The sequence below is a fragment of the Arvicanthis niloticus genome, chromosome 4 (genome assembly GCF_011762505.2).
Source record: "Arvicanthis niloticus isolate mArvNil1 chromosome 4, mArvNil1.pat.X, whole genome shotgun sequence".
In the NCBI taxonomy this organism is placed as follows: domain Eukaryota; kingdom Metazoa; phylum Chordata; class Mammalia; order Rodentia; family Muridae; genus Arvicanthis; species Arvicanthis niloticus.
The window spans coordinates 99,592,382-99,616,318 of record NC_047661.1 but is presented as its reverse complement, the minus strand read 5'-3'; the positions used below and the strand labels follow the sequence as shown (position 1 = coordinate 99,616,318).

Below are 23,937 nucleotides of genomic sequence, written 5' to 3'. Positions count from 1 at the left end.
ATGTTTGAGGTCCTGGGTTCTATTTCTGGTACTGGGAGAAAACATTGGTCATAAATCAATATACTGTAAGGCTAAGGCTGGGTATGGAGAAATTGTTTATATTATTTGTTCTATTTTCATATATGCTTGAAATTTTTCTGTATTAAAAATTATTTTGTTGTTGTTTTCAAAAAGTCTACATACCAGGTATTTTGGGGATCTCACAATTCTCCCCACCAGTCTGATTCTGATATTTTCTTTCCATTTTCCCTTTGGAAGCCAGCCAGGTATGCACCGAAGCAAATACATTAAGCAAAAACCTGACAGGTGAATTATAAACAAGCCTATATAATGCTGGGTCTCAAAGTTCCTGGTCCTCTGCTTACCCCTTCCCTTGTACATTTAAGTGAGCTGGAGATGGTTCATCAGTTAAGAGCACTTACTGATCTTGAAGAAGACCTGGGTTTGGTTCCCAGCATCCCAGATGGCGGCTCACAACCATCTGTAACTCCAGCTCCAGGCAATATGTTACCTTGTTTAACCTTCATAGGCTCCTGCACACATGTGGCACACAAACACACACCCGGGCACACACATAGACATAAGGAGTCCAAAAGCATGTTACGTATCCATTATCTCTCAGAAAGGGAGACTGGTATTTAAAAAACGTTCTCAAGAACACACGCTGACAGGCCTTAAGAGAAAGAGTATTGCCTAAGGAGTTAGTATCTCCCAATGTCTACTCAGAACAAGGAGGCTTGTTTCCTTATCACAGCAGTAATAAACAGAAACAATAAAATCCTAACACTCCACTGAAATCTTTATTTCTGCTAACTAGCCTTGTTTCTCTATCCACAAATATATGTGGCTCATGACCACAGTGGAGGCGAGTGGGAAATTTAAAAACAAACCAACAACCTACTCAAGCAAAGGAAACAGCCCTGGATGCTCTAAAGCAGAACTAGATCTGTGGCAGCCTGGGATGAAGTGCAGATAACCTGCCCAGGACAGTCCTTCTCCTCTGTGTTTACTGAAAACTCATTCTCGGGGTCTTCAAACTCATACAAAATACTTCTTCCAAGAAATCTTTTCATTCTCTCCACTAAAAATAACCATCCCTCTACTTTCATTCAACATACTTCATTCTTTCAATACACCCATAACATTACGCCTTGGGCTATATTCCATATTGTCTACTGTTACTCAATAAATGAAAAGGTTCTACAGGGTTCCAACTAGCAAGATGGAATGTCGTTGTTGAATTTTCTCAGTGAATGCTGAATATTTTATTAGTGTCACAAGAATAAAAAACTGTCCACAAAGATTTCTGTGCAAAAGCTGCCTTTACAGCAGAGAGGGTACTGGTAATTCGGGTATATGCTCCATTTCAAGAGAAATGGAAATATATATATGCCAAACAGTGTTTTCTTCTCAGCCTAAGTTCTACTTTCTGCTAATTTAGGGACTGAAACATTTTCTCTCTGGGCCTAGCTTACTGAAGTTCACTCTTAAGCTTCTTCAGTCATGAGACCAGAGCTCCAAGCCCTGTAAGGGTATCGAGGCTTAAGAGGCAGGGCTCCTTACTTGCACAGTACCTGAAGTAGGCATTTCTGGCAAACTGGCTAAAGAAATCACGGAAGAAAATGACCTAAATCTTGTGTTGGGTTTTACTTATTCCTTTTAACCATTCTTTCTTATCTAAATCTGAATTCTTTTTCATAAAGAGGTAGCCCTTTGCCCAAATTCAATGAGACAGTAGGTAACATGAATTCCCAAATGAGAGAAGAAACAGGTAAACAAATCCAACTCCACTGTGGTCTTTGAACGGTCGAAAAATGCATACAATTTTCCCTCCTGACTCACCGTCAGAACATGCTAAACACCCAAAAGAACACTGTGTGAAACCCAATCCTGGAACCCCACAGACGAATAGTGGTTTAAAAAAAAAAAAGTGAGATAAACTCGTGGTATTGTCAAAAAGTCTCCAATACCAGGAGCCTTGTGCGCCTTGGTTTTGTGAAAACAAGGTCCTCCAGGGCACCAGGTTTCCATCAAAGGCAAAGTCCTGGGACATTCTCAGCAATAAAACTTTCAGGGGCTGGCTCCCCTGGTGGTAACTGTAATCTCTCAGTTTATCAATTCCTAGTCTGCAAAGCGCACGGTTTACCCTAGGGCCACAGCTGGAAAAGGGGCGACCAGAGCCCAAGGAATGCAAGGAGCAAAATGACAGAAACGCCTGGGAAGGGGGCAGGGCATCCGAGGGGAGGGGGGGTGTCTGACAAACAGCGGGCTCCTGGACAACAAATGCCAGAGGAAAAGTGAGGACGGGGCCGGAAGGGTTCCTCGGTACCTCCGCCTCTGCATCTGTCACAGTGGAGTTGTGAGAACGCCACCAAACTTCCTAACTCAGTCCCGGCAGGAAACACAGACGTGAAGACCAGAGGAAGAAAAGCAATGGGGAAGCTCTCGGAGCCCGAGTGCCTCAGGCAGGCGCGAGAGGTGGCTGGGAAAGGGCCCGGGGCTGTCTGCTGACGAGACCCGGGATGAGGACGGTCAGTCCCGCGAACTTTGGGACTTTTGCGGCGGCGAACCCCGCACGGGCACAGGGTACACCGATCCCCGCACGGGCACAGGGATCCGCAACGTTCCTACCCGCTCTTCAGAGCCCTTCGTCCCTTCCCGACTCTCGCGGGTAGAGGGGGATTTCAAGCCCGGAGCACCGGGCCCTGCCCGCAGCCACCTCCGCCCCGCACTCTCGGACCCCCGACTCCAAAGCGCCTGCCAGCCCCGAGGCACGGCGGAAGCCCGCACCGCCTCCCCTCAACTCACCGTGGGGCTCCATCCCGCGTCCCGGACGCCTAACACTCACGGCCACCACCCCCTCAGCCGGCTGGAGCTCGCCGCCCCCATCCCCCAGGGCTGGCCTGAGGACGCCGGGTCGAGGAGCCGCCGCCACCACCACCGCCGCCCTGCAGCTACCGCCACGACCGCGCCAGCCGCGGACACGACGCCCCGCCCCCGCCTCGCACCCCACGCTTCACGCTTCACGCCCTCCTCCGCCCGCCCCCTGGAGCTCAGTCCATTGGCTTGTGCCCTAGGGGGCGGAGCCACCGCTGAGGGGGCGGGACCATAACAGGTGCGGGTGGGGCAAGGCGTGCTAAATTCCTCCTAGAGGGGCCTTGACCTGACCAAGGTCCCAAAGTCCCAGGGTACTGGCAGGCAATAGGACCCACCAAGGGAAAAGTCACTCTTTCTTAGCTCCATATGGGAACCACTCCTCCATCCTGGTTTAATTTGGCCATTTTTCAGGAGAGCAGTATGAATGCTTTCCAGTCAAGACTTTAATCTTGAGCTTGTTTGGTTGGCTTTCTTGCTCCTCCATCCTTTCTCACTTCAAAACCAAATTTATGACTCACTTTTAAACTTTCTTACTCTTCTTTCTTCAGCTGACATTTTCTGAAAACTAAATTACTTAATTACATCAGCTATTATGCACAGTATCTGGCTACATAGATGTGTTAGATAAATGTTAATTAACTACACATCCCTCTAATCATACAACATACTTCTTATCACCAAATGTTCCAGATAATAGGACCATTAACATGGTTGATGGGGATATGCAACAAAAAAAGCATGTTGCTAGATGTTGGGTTATATATCAAATATGGGGAGGGAAACGTAGAAACTATTGCACAATTAACTTACACTTACCTATACAAAGAATGTCTTTCCTGTTGTTGATGCTGAGACATAATACTCCTCGGATATTAATTGACAAACATACAAACTTACAGAAAGTGTCTTATCTACTTTTCCTGTTGCTGTGATAAAAAAAAAACTGATCAAAGCAACTTAAGGAAAAGTTTACTTTAGCTCACAACTCATAAAAATCAAAGCAGCAGGAGCTTGAAACCGCTTGTCACTTACAATCACAGTCAAAAGAAGAGAACAAAGAATGGATGCGAATCCACAACTCATTTTCTCCACTCTTGTACAGTCCATGATCCCCTGACCAGGGACTAGCACCACCCACAGTGGGCAGGCTGCTCCACTTTGGTCAGCATAATCAAGATAACAAACCACAGGAACACCCAGAGGTTTATTGTTCAGGTGATTCTAATTCCTGTCTGTGGGAACACAGTCTCCAAGAATGGAGTCATATGAGGTAAACTGAATGCTTTTGAGAAAATTCCCAAGAAACCAAGACAAGAGTCTTGTGACCTCGGTTTCTATAAAAACACATAATTGAAGCCCATGGTGATAGCACACTGCTTTAAATCCCAGCACTCAGGAGGAAGAGGCAGGCAGATCTCTGTGAGTTCAAGGCCAGACTGGTCTATGTAGAGAATTCCAGGGCAACTAGGGATACATAGAGAAACTCCATCTTCAAAAACCAAAAACCAAACGAACCAACCAAAAATAACACAGAGCTGCTCTTGGATTATGCTTTCTTACTCCTCCTAAATGTATCGAATAGGAGTGAGTTCACTTCAGGTTATTCATCACAACTGGCTATTGTTTGTTTCTATGCCTCTATGAGAAAACATGTTTTGCCACATGCATTTTATCTGCCACATGCAGCTTGCCCTTGAGCTTGCATGCTTTACTCTATGTCTCCTCTTAACCCTCAGAGTATACACTGATGCACTGGATAAAGTTGGCTATTGCCTGAGACTTTAGCCCAGCTCATTTATCCACTCCTTTCTCCCAGGTCCCATGGAGTAGTGACCCTGACAAGTTGATAATTTACTAGCACAAAGGGTGCTTAGAAAAACTCAATTTCGTGTTTCTCTTTAATCTTCTTTTTAAATACATAACAGATACATTTGTCTGTCTCTTTGTTTTTCTTGTTTTTCTTTCAGACAGAGTTTCTCTGTGTAGCTCTGGCTATCCTGTAACTTACTCTATAGACCAGGCTGGCCTTGAACTCACAGAGATCCACCTGCCTGTGCCTCCCAAATGCTGGGATTAAAGACGTGCCACCACTGCCTGGCCATAAAGTCCAATTATTAACTGGCAAAAAAATGAACATAATAAATCTGGTGTCTTGTAGAGGTGACTGTGTTTTCAAAGGCATCTTAAATAGTAAAGTTCAATACCCGCATTACTTCTCCAAAATGTCCCAGAATATGCCCTGAAACATACTGTAAAAATACATAAATAAATGTTTGCTGGTTTAAGTGACTCATGATCATGGCTTTGAAGGCCAGGAATAAACAGACAAACAAAAACATCAGAGGAATAACTGGGTATTATATTTTAAAAAAAAAGTTGACTATCATGTTACTCTTTATAATTTCAGCATATGTGGCTAAGTCAGCTAATTGATCTGCTCGTTTCTTTTGTAATAAAGGATAGCAATTCTGCTCTAAAATCTTCCTTTTCTCCACCTTAAAATCAAGTTACCTACTGCTCTGATGTTTTCCTGTCCTCCCAGCGCTAGAGAGGTCGGAAATGTGGAAGCTGTAGGATTACAAATCAAGGTCAGCCTGGCGTTGAGGAAGAGAGAGATAAAAGAGCATGGGCTGTTCATTTGGGTTTGAGGTTACATTTATTTAGAAGTACTTGTATTATGTAGAAGCAATGTGGGTCCCCACTAAGTAGTCTCTGACACTAAGTGTTGAAAGAATGATCAGAGGAGCCAGAAATAAAAATTCTTCTAGGACAATCCAGATTCTACTCTCTCCTCCACTATTTATTGAATACTTCTAATCTGTCAGGCATTGTTCTAAGCACGGCAGGTATGTTAGGGAACCTTGACTCCACTTCCAGTTTTCCCTCAACCATGATTAAATGCTTGGAAACGAGGTAGACATTATGAAAGCAGGCAGGGGTGAGCTAACCGGCAGGCACCCTATTCTGCCACTGCCTCGCTACTTGAGCATTTAGAAAGAACGAAGAAAACCTGACAGGCCACAGGGCACACAAAGGCTTCAGATTCCAAAGTGGACAAAACTCACCAAACAGGTTATTAATCTTGATTCCATGATGGTTGTAACTGAGAAACAAAGAATCAATGAGCTCACGTGCTGGAAATGAATACGAAAGACATTGCAAACATTCACAGATGCTGCACTGTCATGGGGAGGGGAAACAGACTAAGTGATAAAATTGGAAAGGAAAACTTAAAATAGTATTCAGACATATTCACTTTAGAATAGATTAAGGTATTAGCATTATGATTAGATTACAGCATTATTTTTCTGTTATACGACTTCTTATAAAACTTAGCAAAAGGTTTTTAAAAATTGCGTGTGTCTGTGTACAGGTGCACGTGCGCGAGGAGGCTTTTGGGTCCATGAGTGCAGTGCTCGTGGTGTCCAGTGAGGAGCATTAGATACCCCTGAAAGCTGGAGTTATGTTATAAGCTGCCTAGACAGGGGTGCTGGGAACCTAACTTAGGTCTTTGGATATTAAGAAGTGCTCTTAACCTCTGATTCATCTCTCCAGCTCCTTTTGTAGAACTTTCAGTGACATAAACCTCTGTGTTCTTGCTTAAACCATGTATAATGATATACTACATAATCCCAGGGCTTGGGAGACATAAGCAGACAATCAGGAGTTTAAGGCTAATCTTTACACAGGCTACACCAGTGGCATATATATGTATGTGTATACACACACACAAGTATGTATGTATGTATGTATGTATGTATGTTTATATGTATGCATGTATGGTCAGTGACCTTTAAAATGCAATAATTAACAACAACCAAAACAAAACAACCACCAACAAAAAAGACAGAGGGGTGGAGGTGCATGCCTCTAATCCCAGCACTCAGAATGTAGAGGCAGACGGAATGGAGCTCTGAGCGGAGGCTAGCCTAGTCTACAGAGTGAGTTCCAGACGAGCCAAGGCTACAAGAGAAAACCCATCTCCCAAAACAAAAATAAAAACAAAAGAAACAAACAAAAAAAGTAGTTTTGTAACTTTTGCAGTCATCACTCTGACCAAACATCCTTGTTCTATGCTAGACACTAAATGGATTTTGCTTCCCATTTGGTAGTTTCCAATCACCACTATCTTAAACAATTATTAGTCAAAGTTTAGGAATGAAAAACAGATGTAAATAACAGAAGCCTAATTTTTTAAAATCTTTCTTTTGTGTTGCTAAGACTCAAATTTAGGACCTTGTATGTGCCAGAAGAGAACTGTACAACTGAGTATGCATCTTAATTCCTCTATAAAGAAAGAACTTTGGGGTCTGGAGAGTTGGCTCAGCAGTTAAGAGCACTGGCTGCTCTTCCAAAGGACCCGGGATTCAGTTCCCAGCACCACATGGCAGCTTACAACTGTCTGTAACTCCAGGGGACCAACACCTCACACAGATACACATGCAGGCAAAACACCAACATACACAAAATAACTTTTTAAAAAGAAATTTAAAAAGAATTTCTGCCTGACGAGGAAAATTGATTCATCACATCTATTATGTGAGGATGTGTTTTGGGAACTCCTGTTCCATCTCAGAAGCATCTCTGCCTGTTTTGTTCATTGCTGTGTCCCTAGATCATGGAATAAGACTTGGGATTAACCAATCAGTGAGATGTTTTGTAGAACATAGTGTTTTCCTTTGGGAAGGATCAATTTTAATCGGTTAAGAGAATCATATTGCTGTGATAGGCAATATTTGTATGCTGGCTGTAATCGCTAGTCAGTATAATAACACATGCCAAGTCTATCTGAAAGAGCCATAAATAACTCCAGAATCTGAAATGATTTCCTTCTTCCTTAAAGCAGAAAGGTGAAACTGTCTTGCTATTGTCTCCCTTTCACCTGCTCCGCTTTAGCTAAACTACCCCTACCCTGCATATCTATTCACAAATCCTCTGGAAAATGGTCAAATGGCACCTGTTTTTCCACAGCAGAATGTCACAGTTTTCTGACTCAGAGGCCATGAGAGTGCATATATTCCATCTCTCATTATCTTACAAGAAAGCCCCTGTTCTACAGAGATCACAGGTTAGTAACTGGACTAAGTTGACTACAACCAAGACCCAGTCTCCTTCAATACTGATGGACTGGATATGGCTTTAAAGTCTCTGTAAGTCTGTTAAACGATAGCAGAGCACCTACCTGAATCATTCATAGTTTAATATTTATATGTGCAGGCTATATTAACATGCTTAAAGATAAAACTTGTTCTGCAAGTTGATTCCTATTGGAGGTCTGACTTAGTACTTAATTCTAACTGTGTATAAGTTCATTATGTTGTATAGACTTGGGGTCTGTTTAATTTTAGTGTATGATTTTTTCTTTGTTAAAAAAGATTTTTTAAATAACAAAGCTTATTTTTTCTTTTTGTTGAAAATAGACCTTTTTTTTTCTCATATATTTTATCCAGGTTACAGCTTCCCACTCCCTCTACTGCACCAGCTCCTCCACACCTCCTGTCCTATCTGGATCAACCCTCTTTCTGTCCCTCATTAGAAAACAAACAGGCTTCTATGGAATAATAAAATAAAATAAAATAAAACAAAAATTAACACATCAGACTTAATAAAACAAACTGGAAGCCATAATAGATGCACAAAGGACATGTAGGGTAACAAGAGACAAAAAGAAGGGGGAGAGGAGGTGGAGGAGAAGGAAGGGGGAAGAGGAGGAGAAGAAAGGGGGAGGAGGAGGGGAAAAAAGGGGGAGGAGGAGGAGAAGGAAGGGGAGGAGGAGGAAGAAAAAATATGTAATAAAATAAAAATTTAAATCTAGATTTTTTTTTTGAAAGAACACTTGGGAGGCAGAGGGAGGTTAATCTCTGAGTTCGAGGCCATCCTGGTCTATATAGTGAGTTCCAGGACAGTCAGAGCTTCACAGAGAAGCCTTGTCTCAAAACAAAACAAAACAAAACAAAAACCACCAACAGTAACTCCCCTCAAAAACAAGAACAACAAAAACAAACGAAGAAGAAGAAAGAGGAGGAGAAGGAGGAAGAGGAGAAGGAAGAGGAGGAAGAGGAGAAAGAAAGGGAGGAGCCCTGAGCTCTACCACAACATTATGAGACAATGATCCTTCAAAGATGCCACTGAGTTAATTTTTTGTTGGAATCCACTGCTGGGCATGTAGCCTACACTTAAGAGCAGTTTGTTTCCCCAGTGAGACTCCCTAGAAGGAAACTAATAATAAAGTGTTTTGTTTTGTTTTTTAACCAAAAAGAAAAAAAAATCTTAGAAATGGGTGGTTTAGCATAGAACCAATGAGAAGCTTGGTTTGCTGTTAAATCAGGGAGTTCCTCTACAGCATTCTGGAACACACACATACAGCCCACCATCTAAGGGCAGGCTGGCTAGCTGCAGGAAAGAGTAAAGCCCAGTGGAAACATTGTCAATCTCTTTATCTACTCACTAAGCAAATATTGCTGAGCCTTCTGAGAAACAGTGCTACCACTAGTGATTTTAATGAGTGTTTATCTTTCTAACTTTATATTTATATAGGGGTGACTGCCTGTAGTGTGCTTGACAGAGATTGGGAAGTAACTGCCTGTAAACATTGAAAACTGTTTGATTTACAAATCTGCTTTTGAGTTAACGCAAGAGAACATAACATTTGATCACATAAAAGAATTATTAGCACAATTATTACTCTACCATCTAGGTACCTGGGTTTAGATTATTTTGTTCTGAATAAAGTCATCTCCATAGCTGGCAATGTGGGACTTAAATTACGAGAAAATGTGGGAGTTGAGCATGGTGCCACATACCTGTGATGCCGGAACTCCCAGAATCAGAGGCAAGAGAACCGAGAGGTCAAAGCTAGCCCAAGCCAGTCTGTTCTGGGATCTAGTCAGATTCTACTTTGGGGGCTGGGCTGGGGTGGGGGTGGGGGAGAACAATATTAGGAGTTAATAATTTAAATTTTTTTACTTCAAAGATAGCAAAAATCTGAGCTTCTTATTTCAAGATTGCTGCTTTAAAGAGAAATCAGTAAAACGAAGTGAACAACGCTGATTGGGTTCTCCTGGCAGATTGGCATCCTTAACTTCACGGTCCTCGGTGCTGTATTTACAGTGGAATGTTTGACACGGTGCTGAATTTTGTCTGGGGCTACATAGTACATGAGTCTCTGAGGTCAGAGACATAGCTATACATCCTACCAGCCAGAGGCCTGATGAAACAGCTGTTGGGTAACTTCACTGAAACTGTCTGCCGAGCGCATGCAGGGTGGGGAGCAGATGGAATAGCAAAGCATCTAGACAGAGAGCTGCCTCACTCAGGAAGTGCCCTGAATCAAACAGCAAGCTAACATGTGCCTTAGAATCTAAAGCCCTCTCCTGGGAGTTCATCTGGGTTGGAACAGAAAGGTCATCCTGGTTTCTACTGAGGTCCTTCTGGGTAGTGACTAAAAACAGTGGAAAGGCTTCTCCATTCAGGAAAAGTAACTAAAAGATAAATATCTACCAACAAGCCAGGCCTAAGAAAACTTAAAGACTTTAAAAAAGAAAGAAAGAAAGGATAGACGTAGATCAAATGACAGTGGATTCTAAAAGGACCCTCTGAAGGAGTTTCACAGGGAACTGGTGTCTCAACATTCATGGACTTGTCTTGAACACTGAAACTCGCTGTAATAAGCTGGTGATGCCAACAGTGGTATTGTACTCATGAATCAGAGTTTGAGGTGCCAAGGAGTGTGGGGAATTGAGGGTAACCATTTATTTATGAAGAAAGTACTATGAGCTGAACTGTACCCCTCCAAAATCCATATGCCCATCTCACCCTCGAGTACCCCAAGATGCTATGATATTATATCTGAAGGAAGGGCTTTTAAAAGAGTACCTAAATGAAAATGAGGACTTTGTGCAGTCCTAATTCATCAGCTGCCATAAGAGGGGGGCATTAGGATTCATGACACACAGAGAGCAGACCCAGAGAAACTCGGGGAGAAGGTAGCCATCTGGGACCCTAAGAAGAAAGCAACCATGCCAGCACCTGGATCTTAGACTTCCAGCCTTCACAGTCATGAGAAGGCACATTTCTGTGTTTAAACTACTCAGGCTGGGGTACATTATCATGTCAACCTGAGCAGTGCAATGTCAGTTCTAAGACTAACAATACTAGCATCTGTGGTGTCTATCTATCTGAAAACACCCTTCCCTACCTTGTAGAGATATTAAGTCCAGTTGTGCTTGATGTTGCTATGATCTAACCTTGGAAATGGGGCATGTCTTCTGTGAGTGGGCCAGGGTGTGGGCCCTCCTACTCTGGGGTGTGGCCCAGGACACAGCACCATGTTAATATAGCAATACTGTCATCCACATCAGAAAGCAGGAAGTTCACAAGCCTGGCACTCTGTAGGTCTTGGTATTCTGTAGGGGGAGGGAGTTGATGAGTTCCTGCTCAAATTTGAAGGAGTGCCCTACGCTCTTTAATTTGTATGCAACAGAGGAAAATAACTTCTTCCTCAGAGGATAGTATTGCCGACACTGAAATGGGTATGTGCCTGGATAATAGTAATATTATAATAGCCAAAACAGAAATTCTATCACAGTATTTGCATCCTAATAAAACTCAACAAGTATTAGATTCCTCCTCCTCCTCTTCCTCCTCCTCCTCTTCTTCTTCTTCTTCTCTCTAGGGTACAAAGTCCCACAACATACATTATCTCAATCTTCAAAGAAGCTCATGAAATATCAGTTATTCTTATCATCCTTATTCAATATAAAGGAAACATATCTCAACAAGAATGAGCTACCTACTCAAAGTTGTACAAGTTAGTATCATAGATTATTGTTCTAGACAAGGTTATCTGTCTTTTTCCACAGGACTTTCCCAATATACCCTAGACTGTTAGTTTCATTTTACTCTATAACCTTGAAATGACCCACTTCACTTACCCAATGACATTTTTGATATTCACCAAATACTCTAAATGCAAACAAGCTTTAATATATCCACCCTAGAAAAAAAATACATGAACAAATATTTTGTCCATGTAAATCGGTGTAGGAGAACACTCTAGAATCTCTTCAGAGGTTACATCCCCATCACATCCTGATCCCGGTCCGGGTTCAGAATTCCCTGAGGCTGAGTGGTTAAAATGGACTTTCTCTTCCACAAACGCAATTCCCATTTAACCAGTACCTGAGAATATATTTAACAGTACTGCTCTGTATATAAATCGCAATTTATTTGACCTTAAATGTGTATCTGTAGGGGTAGGCAGACAAGACCAAAAGGCACCAAAAGTGTTTGGATTCATGGGAGATCCACGAGCAAGCTTTTGGAGCACCGTCTACTCAGTGAGTGGAGGATACTCCTGAAAATTGGGATTTTTTTCAGAGACTCGGTTTACATTCCTCTGAAACGCATCCTTTCATGATTCAGAAGGCATTTAAAGAGCCTTACAATGTTGCCAACTGTAGTTATGACATAAGTGACATAGCCTTGTGCTACACGCCTACAGAGGACGAATAAGTAAACCACGAGTGATGGTAGATTACTAATGACATCGCATGTCACACTGTACTACTGTGAATTATACCAGACGCCTGATGACAACTGAGGGAGCCCCAGAATTGATGTGATAACTTATTCTGCACCCCTTTTCTTCGTAGAGAAGGGGGAAAGTGATAGGAGCATGGATCAGTGAAGTTAGATTCTAGAACGTTCTCTGATTTCCCTGCTTAGAAAGCCTGGCTGCCATCTAGCCCATGTGAAAAGGCTTTTGATATACTACCATAGATGAGAGCCTGTGGTTCTAAAAGGTTCTAGGGATGAAAAAAACAAAACAAAACAAAACAAAGGCCTGGGGAATAATAGCCTGAAACGAGTGGTTTGGGTTCCTGTGATGTCATCCTATGATGAAGGGAACATCCAGGGTAATAGATTCATTCTTTACTCATCGTGGTTTTAGCAAACCCAGGCTGTAAAATGTTATTTTTACTCTACTTGTCTCAAGGGGAAAGTGGCACCAGTCTAGACCAGGTCACCTGGCAACTGGCAGAGTCAGGATCTGAAGTCTTGTCAGTCTTGACTCAAAGACTCCATCCATCATGCACGCTGCTTCCAATACAAAAGGAATCAGCATTCTCTGTCCTTGGGGTGGGGGCTGGGGAGGGTTCACCAATAGTTCTACCAAAATTCATCAGTTTTTCATTGGCTGAGTCATTTTTGAACTCTCAACACTAAGGCATGGCAAACTCTTGACTCTGGGTTTATGAGAAGACATTTTCTTACTGTTATTCTTTTATTCAAGGTTCTAAACCAGAAGCCTGGGTGACTAGGATTGGGAATGGCAATTTAGAATCAAAGTGCCAGTTAGTGATAAGCAATGTTCATTTACATTTCAGAGATAAAAGTAAATGAATATATCATCAGAGGGGGATTTTTATCACTGTTATACATTTATTTTTTCTCTCTCTCTCTCTCTCTCTCTCTCTCTCTCTCTCTCCACACACACATACACACACACACACTTGCTCTGACTAGCTGACCAGCTGTTGACTCCTTTGTCCTCTGGGAATTATTTTCCCAGTTTTCATTTTCCTGTCTCATTTTAACCTCTGGCAAGAGCTCTAGCTCCAGACTCTGTACTGGAGAAAAGTATCTCATTCTTTCAGTTCCTGGAATACCCTATATTCCCTTCTGTGGAGAGCTGGCTTCAAGCCCCTCCACCCTACCACTGCCAGAGTCAACCAGATTTCCATGCGTCCTGAGGGGAGTCCATCCACAGGCCTGTCGGGGGTTTTATGACATCATCTATTAAGGAAGTTCTACCGAAGAAGAAGGGTAGTTACTAGTGCCAATAAAAGAGTTGGGTTTGAATAAAAGGCTTTGGGTTTGGGTGGGGATCTTGTAGTAGCGACACAGATAGGAGTGAAATACAGAAATCAGAGACAAGGGATCGCAGGCAGTATTGGTGAGCAGAGGCCATGAGGCAGAATGAAAAATAAAGAAAGTTGTCTATTAGTCACAGTAGCAGCCTAGATCAACAGCAACTGCATCATCATAAAAATGGCACAGCAGGACTCAGGGCAGCTGGTACTCTATCAAGGGGCCCAGACATGAGCCAAGCTGTACTGCATTCAGAAACCGCTTCTACTTATCAAAAGATGTGATGTCTTGGTGAGGACAAGCAATGCAATGCAATGCAAACCCATAGACTGACATAATGAAATGGTGCCTTTGAGGAAGAAGACTCTGATGGAGGTCCATGGGCAATATGCAAGGAAAGTCTGAAGTCAAGTGTTTCCTGACTTCCTTAGGGCCTCATGAATCCTCCATCTCCACCCATGTATGTCCACGGTCCTGTTAACCAAGGCAAGAATGTCTCTGTCCTTGAAACTCCAGATCACGAATCTACCTTCTGCCATTACCAAATATCTTCAGGGTTCACTTTTGCAACCATTCCAATGATCCCAAGTATTGTAAGAAACTCACAAGATTACCAAAAGCCTCTCTCTAGTCAAACCCATAGACTGACATAATGAAATGGTGCCTTTGAGGAAGAAGACTCTGATGGAGGTCCATGGGCAATATGCAAGGAAAGTCTGAGGACAAGTGGTACAGTTGCTGTGATAATCTAGACAATGAGGCCAGTGAGTGTCTCAGAAGGTGGAGGTGCATGCAGGGCGTGCTGAGCCTGGCAAACTGATTCTAATCACTGGAGCTGAGTCTGATCACTGGAACTGACAGAAAGTTAGAAGGAGAGATCTCGTTTCAGAAAATTGTCCTTTGCAATGTGCACATGTACCTTGGCGTGTGGTTAAGAATGTGACATTTGGCCACTTCTTTTACAACCCCTCACCACACACACAAGTTTTGTTGGCCGCTGCAGAAGCTCCACCATGCTCAATGCACAGCAGCACCAAACACATTTAATATAAATCCGCTTCTATACTTGAACACGGTGAAGTAACATATACTTACATGTGTGTATTTGGCTTTACTGTGTTATATGTACAATATACACACACTACTACCCCAACATGATTAAGACAAGAGTGAAAGAAGAATTCAGTAACTTAGAAATATATTTCTGTATTCTATGTGCCTGGCTATTTCCTGAAATCAGGAACAACTGTGTTCCAAAGGCATTAAAATCCGTGAACCCCGTATGCACATGCCCTATATGATTATGAAGCACCATCGAAGGAGGCAGAACCCTTCATGCAATGAATGCCAACCCTTTTCTAGTTCCTCTTGGGTATTTACACAGTATGCTTATATTTTCTATTTAAAATCATACAGACTTGTCTTAGAAAATTGGTGAGCATTCTAAAATAACCCATCATATTACTACTTAAGATAGTGATTATTAATGTGTTGCTATGGTTACTTTAGGACGTATATTACTTCCTTTGTGGATATTTTTAATTTGTCTACAAAATTGGAAGTATTCCATATTAACACTAAATGATATTGTTTTATAAAGCAGCAGTGTGATGTGGGAAGGGCTTCTGGGGAAGGGAGTAGAGGCAGAGAAAGGGGACAGAGAAGGACAGAAAAAGAGGAGAGAGAGAAAGAAGGGGAGAGGCCAGCCAGGAATGCATGGGGAGAGAGGAAGAAAATAGAGAGAGAGAGGGAGTAGAATGAGGAGAGGAAGAAGGGGAGAGGGGGAGAGGAGAAAAAAGGGGGAGGGAAGAGAGAGAACATGGAGACTCTGTATAAGTGAACCAGGCTTATACCTGGCTGTTGCTAGGTAACTGAAGGATGGAGCCTAGAGGAAATGCTATCTATCTATCTATCTATCTATCTATCTATCTATCTATCTGTCTGTCTGTTTCTCCATATATATACATATATATGTATATATACATATATATACATATATATATATGTATATACACACACACACACACACACATATATATATATATATATATATATATATATATATATATATATATATATATATATACACGCCATATAGTCCTTGCTTCTCTTGGGCTTGAGAGTTTACTCTGGGGAGTCGCACATTATATTCTTCTATCAAGATGATATGTGCTTTCCCTGTATCACCCATGGATGCTCCATTTCCAAAGCCTACGCCGTCATTGCTCATTTCTACATCCTATTACACTTCCTAGATACTTAGCTTTTAAACTTTTAAAGCTCCAGCCGCCCTGGTCTTTGCCGGAGGCCACTGACACGATCCCTTTCTGATTCTCTGCGACTTTGATAGCTAGACGTGGCTACACTGACGACGCCTGTCCTTGGCCTTGCTCTCTCGTTGCCTTTGCATTGCCACTTCTGCCCCAGCTTTGCCTTCCCACTTTAGCTCAGTGTCTCTTCCCAGCATACCCTGGGCCACACACTGCAGTCCGGTGAGAAGCCGACACTTCAAGGCCTTGCTTCAGGATATTAAGAGAGTGTGCTAAATGCGCATAGAAGGACGATGGCAGTCTGCCAGTTTCATCTTAATAAACCCCATTTCACTCCCCCGACATACTTTCTCTGCCCTACTTCCATTTTGTCCTTCCTGCTTTCCATTTGTTTAAGCTCCATTCCTGGCATCTTGATTGAGCCGCCCTCTGGCCTCTGGCCCGCTGTGATATCCCAGCTTCCCACTTGGCTCTCCTGTTGCCTTGGTGTTGCTGGCTTGGTTTGGCAACCCTATGAGCTCTATCCATAATCCGCCTGGTAGGCATGCCCTGGCATTCCTGAAGGTTCTGCTGCCTTCCAGGATCTGGCTGTCCTCTAGAAGATGTATGGATAGGCTGTTTTAACTCCACCAAGGTCTGTTTTCTCCTACAAAGGCAGGACACATCTTGTAAAAGAATGTAGAAAATGGGGAAGGCTTACCTCTGAAGCACCCTTAAGAAGCAAACCTTCAGTGACTGCATAAAATGCTTTCGGAACTCTAATGACCTTCCTTAGAGCTTCTGTTAACTCTCTCATCCCCACTCCTGACTTTCTTCAGGAGCAGCTGAAGCAGGCGAGATGTCTCTTGGTTAATAGAAATCAAAATCCAAAAAGCTCATCTCACTGAAGATAAAGTGGGAAGAAGCCACCCAAGGCAGGGTCAAAGCTAGGGTGGGAATGGTTATTCAAAGGAGAGATGGCAAAGGGGAGGGCAATGTTGTCAAACCGCTATGTAAATATTTATATTTATAACCACAGACCTGTGCTTGTCTCAAGCTTGGTCAGCTAAACTTAGGTTTACATTGGGCAGTAGTTAATACAGAGATACATAGTGGGTCAAAGTGCTGAGCATAAATGACTGGGAGGGTGTGGCCTTAAATGGGACATCTCTCTGAGCCTCTTCACCCTCCATCCTAGCCAAGGCTCTAGGGATACTGGGGAAGAGGAGGCAGAAAGAAAAGCAAGATCTGGAAGAATGCTGCAGAATGCCATTTTCTTCTCTGACATAGCTATTGCATGCATGAACTCACAGTGGATGTGATTGTCTGCAAAAGACCTACACAAGATCAACCCAGTTAAGTTGTGTATCCATACTCCTGAGACACTATTGACAGGTGATAGCTGTTAGAGGGAGCCACGTGCATTGTTATGAGGGTGTGTGACTCCCTGGTTGGTTGTTCGTGCTCTAGTGGTTGGCCGCACAGCCATACACATATGGGCAGTACTGCTTTGGCGTTAGTTGGTTGTGTTTGTTTGTTTGTTTGTTTTTTAAGAAAGAATAAGAGGAGGGCTGGAGAGATGGCTCAGTGTTAAGAGCAACAACTGCTCTTCCAGAGGTCCTGAGTTCAATTCCCAGCAACCACATGGTGGCTCACAACCATCTGTAATGGGGTCTGGTGCCCTCTTCTGGTGTGTCTGAAGAGAGCAATGGTGTACTCATATACATAAAATAAAAATAAAGAGATTTTTCTTTTTAAAAGAAAGAATAAGAAATGAGGTTGGGAGGAAGTCATGTTGGAGTGTCTTAGACAGGTTTACTATGGCTGCGATGAAACACCATGATGGGAAAAACAACTTGGGAGTAACAGATGTGTTTCACTTTCATTTCTAGGCAACAGTCTATCACTGAGGGAAGTCAAAAAAGAGGTCAAGCAAAGCAGGAGCCTGGAAGCAGAGGCTCATGTAGAGGCCATGGGGGACTGCTGCTTACTGGCTTGCTCCTTATGGCTTTTGCAGTCTGTTTTCTCATAGAACTACCAGTCCAGGGGTAGTCTCACCCACAATGGGTTGAACCCTCACCCATCAATCACTGGTTAAGAGAACGCTCTGCAAACTTGGCTACAGTCTAATCTTATGGAGGCAATTCTCAATTGAGGTCCCTCCTCTCTCATGACTAGAACTTGTGTCAAGTTGACAAAAACTAGGTAGCACAGAGGGGGACTCAGAAAGAAATGAAGGTTGGATATCATTGTATACAGGAATGACTTTTTTTTTAAAACCAAAGATAAAATCTAATAAATAGAGGAGGTGGAGAGATGGCTTTGTAGTTAAGAGTCCTGACTGTTTTTCCAGTGGACCAGGATTCAATTTCTAGCACCCACATGACAGCTCACAGCTGTCTGTGACTTTAATCAGAAAGGATCTGATGACTTTTTATGGTCTCTGTGGGTATCGGCCATGTACACTGAACACAAATACAGAAAGAAAAAAAAACCACCCATACACATAAAATGAACACAAAAAACGTTTAAAAGTAAATAAATTGAAATGGAAGTCAACACATAAAATTCATTCCATGAACCCATCATCACAATGATACCAAAACACAAGACTAAGTGAAAACTATAAATCAGTTTTCCTGTTGAACATAGATGTGAAATTTCCCAATAAAATTCTTATAAACCAAATGCAGGAATACACTGAGATCACACACCGTGTCGGTGTTGGTTTTATTCTAGGGATCCAAGGCTGTTTCAATATCTACAAACCAGGCAATGTAATACAACACATAGACTTAAGGGTAGAAATCGCATGATGGTCTCCACAGATATGGAAAGACTTTGAACAAAGTTCAACATCCCTTCATAATGAAAGCCCAAAGACAGTAGCACTAGGAAACATATCTCAACATAGTCATGGTGACAGATAACAATACATAGCTGAGCTTTCAGTGGGATTCTGGGTCTTTCTAATGATAGAGGGACTCTGAATACTGAGCTCACTGTCTTTACCTGAGACCTGACAATATCTCCTTGCCACCCTTTCTCTCCTCAGCTTTATTCTTTCCCTATTATGTGAAGAGAGCTCTTCAGTGCTATGGCCTTGGCCTCTTCCCACCTGTACCCTGAAGGACCAGAGTGTGGCACAACAGAAGAGGTAGCGAGAACCCTGATTCTAAAAATGACCCTGCAGGTAGGGGACTTGTTAGCCCATCTCAGTATGTTCATAGTAACTTATCTCTTCCTAAAGCACACTTTGTGGTTGTTGTCAGCTTCCACAGCCTCATGCAAACCAACTATTTATGGCAACCAATCCTTATCTCCTGGAGGAAACACACTTGATGAGAGTCTTTAAGCTTTACAGTTTTGAGCATCATACTGATGAGGAAACCACAGACTCGCGGATGTAGATTGACCTGCCCAAGTCGCATGAGTTAATGGTAGGGCTAAGGCAAGAGTTCAGATCTTCTTCCCTCAGTCTAAAGATGTTTCCACTACACTGTCACCCCTTCCTCAGACTTGCTCATCCTTGGCTTATGCAACGTTCTCTCTTGAGTCAAAATTACTCCTGTAGCTTAGAAGTAGACAGACTACTTCGTTAGCAGTTTCCTTTTTTTGCTTTATACAAAAGGGCCTAAAAATAATGTAGCCTATTAAACAGCAGGGCCATCCTGGGGCCATCTTATGCCCTCCAGAATTGTGCTAGTAAACCAGCATCCCAGGAATCCCTTAGTAATATATCCTTAATTGAGATGTATCTGCAATTGGATTGTGAAAGTATAAAATCCAGTAGGAGGCTCCATGGCTTCAGAATGGCAATTCTAACTGTATAAAAGTTTGGTGAGATGTATATAGACTTTGGATCTGGTTAATTTCAGTGTGTCGTGGTTTTTATTTGGTGTGGTGGTTTGAATAGGAATGGCCCCTCTTCCATAGGTTTATATTAATGAATGTTCAGTCATTAGGGTGTGATGCTACTTGAGAGGGATTGGGAAGTGTGGCCTTGTTGAAGGAGGCGTGTCACTGGAGGGTGGGCTTTGCTTTCCAAAAGCCCAAGCCAGGCTCAGTGGTTCTCTGTTCCTGCTGCCTGTGGATCAAGATGTACTGCTCCAACATCTGCTTCCATGCTTCCTGCCATGACTAAACCTCTGAAACTGTAAGCGAGCCCACCTAAATGGTTTCCTTTATAAGAGTTGCCATGGTCATGGTGTCTCTTCACAGCAATAAACCATTGACTAAAACATTTGGTTTTATAATAAAGTTTATTTAAAAATCTGAAACATGCACCCATAGCTCTGATTCAAAGGTCATCATGTTACAGGTTTTGAATGTGGATTATGGTAATGAATATGCTGATATGACCCATGCTAAGTTCTGGGAACAGATAAACAGTGTCATTGTCAAATCCCACGGATGCTTCTCTTTATGTGTTTCACCTCCCATTCTACACATGAATAGATTAGTAAAAGGAGCAGAAGCATGCAATGTAGCAAGTTAGATAGTGAATCCAGTGTCCAATAATCTGGGTCCATAGCCTGAGCTAGCCACCTGTTAACTGTGTGAGCTTGAGTAAATTATGCAAACTCTTCCCATTCACACATGAGTGTTATTTAAAATTGTCATATGAAGTAATCTATGAAATACATATACACACATTCATATGACTCAGCCTCAGGTATTTTGCTAAAGCAATATAAAATGGGCTAATAGATATTATTGATATATTGAATTCAAAGATATTCTCTTCACTAATTTCCCCACTTCAAGATTTTGCTCAAAACTCACCATCTCTAACCACATAACTATCTAACTTACTATGTAATTATGTTATATTTATTGCCTGTTTTACATACTCAAAACTCTCTCTCTCTCTCTCTAAATTTCTAAAAGAGTAACTGGACCTTAGAAGTTCAGTAAGTTTATTATCTATTGGCTGAGTGGATTAATTAGCATATTTAATTAAAATAGATTCACTGATTTAAAAAATATAAATCAGCAGGCCATGCCTCCATCTAGCTTTTCATATTTTTCTGCTACATTAAGCTAAACTTTAGTAATGGATAAATATAAAATATGACTATAAATGTATACACATACACTATGTAGGAAGGTTGTATTTTCCTCATGCAATAACTTAATTCTCTCAGCAGAGTATAATCTTTTCTTCCTTTCTCTATTTTGAGGCAATGTTTATTTCTAAAGAAATACAAGTTTCATCACATATTCCACAGACCAAGAATGCCCTGGGGTGAAAGTCCAGAAAAAGCTCTTTCTCAAAGCTCCCAGAGTCACTTTTGAGTTTTGGCCCAAAACCAGTCCCACACTGAACCATTTGCCATGGAACTTGAAAACGGTTGAAAGCTCTTTTGAGCTGCACCCAGAAGGAAGTAGCGCTTATCTAAATTAAACCGGTGGACTACTACTTATCCCTGGAAGGGAACTTGACTCACTTATTCATAAACATCTACTCAATTAGCTTACTTCCTACACTTTGACCCGGCATTGAGCTATGTTCTGTTTACATATGACTGAAGGATAAAGTTTCTTCCTTTAAGGAATCTAAATTCAGGGTAGCAATAGACAAGGAAAATGGACATTACAATGTAGTGCATGTGTCTCTCCCAAGCTGACCACAGGACACTGAAAGAATTCCATAGGTTAGCACATATTCAGTCTGAGTAACTCTAATTGCTACCAATTTTGCCTGTGGACAATTAGGTTTTCAGGATCTAATACCAAAGGTTTTGTCTGCCCTGAGGTGGCAATTGTTTGTGACCTAAAGGGAAGAAATCAAGTGTATTGTTGATATTATTGTTACTATTATCAGTGTGTGTGTGTGTGTGTGTGTGTGTGTGTGTGTATGTGTGTGTGTGTGTTCACAAGGAGGCCAGAGGATGACATGAATGAACTGCTCTATCGCTCATTCCTTTGAGTCTGTCATTGAACCTGGGACTATTCTTATGGCCACCAACAAGGCCCAGTGATCTTCCTGCTTCAGGCCCCACAGCACTGGGGTTGTAGGTGTGCATGGCTGTGGTTGGCTTTTCACTGGGTAATAAGAACAGAGCTTCCAATGCTTGCAGAGCAAGGATTTTCACCCACCAAACCATCAACAGCCCCTGTTGGTATTCTTATTCTCAAAAGCCCCTAGAACTGGCCTACAACTCTCCACATAGCTGCGTCTAGCCTTGTACCTGATGCCATTCTCTTGTCTCAGCCTCTTGAGTACTGAGATTACAAGGTTAAGGCATCATACCTGGATAATCACTACATGCTTATAATGACCTAGGAGAAAAAAAAAGAGCAATCTATAGAACAGCCTTATTCATAAAGTAATGTGAGTTAAAATAATGTGTACAGATGTATTCAGCATTGAGCACCTACTGTGCAGCACACAATGTTAAAGGTGCTGAGGTGCAGGGATAAGGGGTAAACTCATGGTTCTCAGATAGCTGACAGCATGATCGGCTAGGCATAAACAACTAAATAAACGGTAGTGCATGAACTCACAGCTGAATCCTGACTGGGGCCCTGCTTACAGGATTCACCTGGACTACACATGCAGATGCAAGTAGATTTTCTAGGTTCCAGCTGCACAATTCAGATCATCAAAAATGGAAGTTGGAAATGATCATGGTGGACAAGGAGACAGAAATACAATCTCTATATCATTAGCATTTTATTTTATTTTATTTTGCTCTGTGGACTTCTGCGAACAACACATTCTATATATAAGAACACCGTGCCACCCTATACCAGGATGTCAAGAGGGCTGCCATGTTTGAGGGTGCACCCAGGATAGAAAATGGCTCCACAACAAGTCCACAACAGTTTACCCTCGAGCTGTGTTTATTATTCGATCGTTTCTCGTAATACTCTTTAAAAAAGAGATCGGAACTATCCGACCTCCTCAGTGCGTTGCTAGCATTTTGCTCATCAGGTAAAAGAATAGTGAAAAGCGTAGTTAGGATGCTGGAAACCCTGGGCAGATACAATGTGAGGGGAAAATTCCGAAGACCCAGGAGTCTGCTACTTCAGTGAAGTTTGGTGTGTGAGCGGGTCTTCAAAGCAAGAGATACCTGACTATATCTCTCATTCTCTGCCTTATTTGGAAGCCCAAGTCTAAGAAGCCCCTTGGGTTCTAGAAGCAACACATTCCATGTTGCATATAACAATGTCAGAGATGGCACTGTTCACCATGGTAGAGAAGCTTCCAGAACAGGAGGCAACTAGTCACACTGTGTCTGCAGTTGGGAAGCAGAGAACAATGAAGGCCGCTGCTTACCTCACTTTCCCTTTGTTATTCAGTCCGGATTCTCAGCCCAGGGGATAGTACTGACCCGCATTTGTGACAAGTCTTTCCACCTCACTTAATCTACATCTAGAACTCCACCCAGACATACTCGGAGATTGGTTTCCACAGTGATTCTAAAACTCAGCAAGTCGGGGAGATTAACTATCACAGATCCTAGAGACTAGTTCTAATAATTCTGCAGGGTTAGAATTCCTGGTCCCCAAAAGAACAGAACAAGGAGCCCTATTGAATTGCCACATACAGCTTCAACTTAGACCCTTTGCAACTCCTATGTCCAGAGAGCAGTAGGCAAGAAGTAGTCACTATCAAGACAGGAGTAATTAATTCTGAGCAGAAGGCAGAAAGGCCTGTTTTTGTACAGTTGAGGGCAAGGATGCTCATGTCTAGAATCCATGTATCCACTTACTCTTGGTAATTACCTACCATTGACAGATGTGAACTACTTCACCAGCCTTCTCTTTCTCAGTTTCTCCGTGGAATGGGGACTATAGAAAACACTGAGGACCTGCTTCCGAGCCTGTGTAGGATCTATGGGGATGGATGGATGGTGATCACATGTATGGCTCTCAGCTCTCTTCAAGAGAACTGGATGCAAGGAGGTGGTTGATCAATAGTCTCCAGCTG

The 23,937-nt window shown here is 42.3% G+C and overlaps 1 protein-coding gene across 1 annotated transcript in view; it reads right to left on the bottom strand.

Annotated features, from left to right (window-relative positions):
- Arhgap29 (Rho GTPase activating protein 29) overlaps positions 1–3,055 on the bottom strand; it is a 62,174-nt gene extending 59,119 nt beyond the window's left edge. The window contains exon 1 of the mRNA XM_034500163.1: positions 2,809–3,055. The gene's annotated coding sequence lies outside the window, so the exon portion shown is untranslated. The remainder of the gene's footprint in view (positions 1–2,808) is intronic.
- Between the last annotated feature and the right edge of the window lie 20,882 nt (positions 3,056–23,937).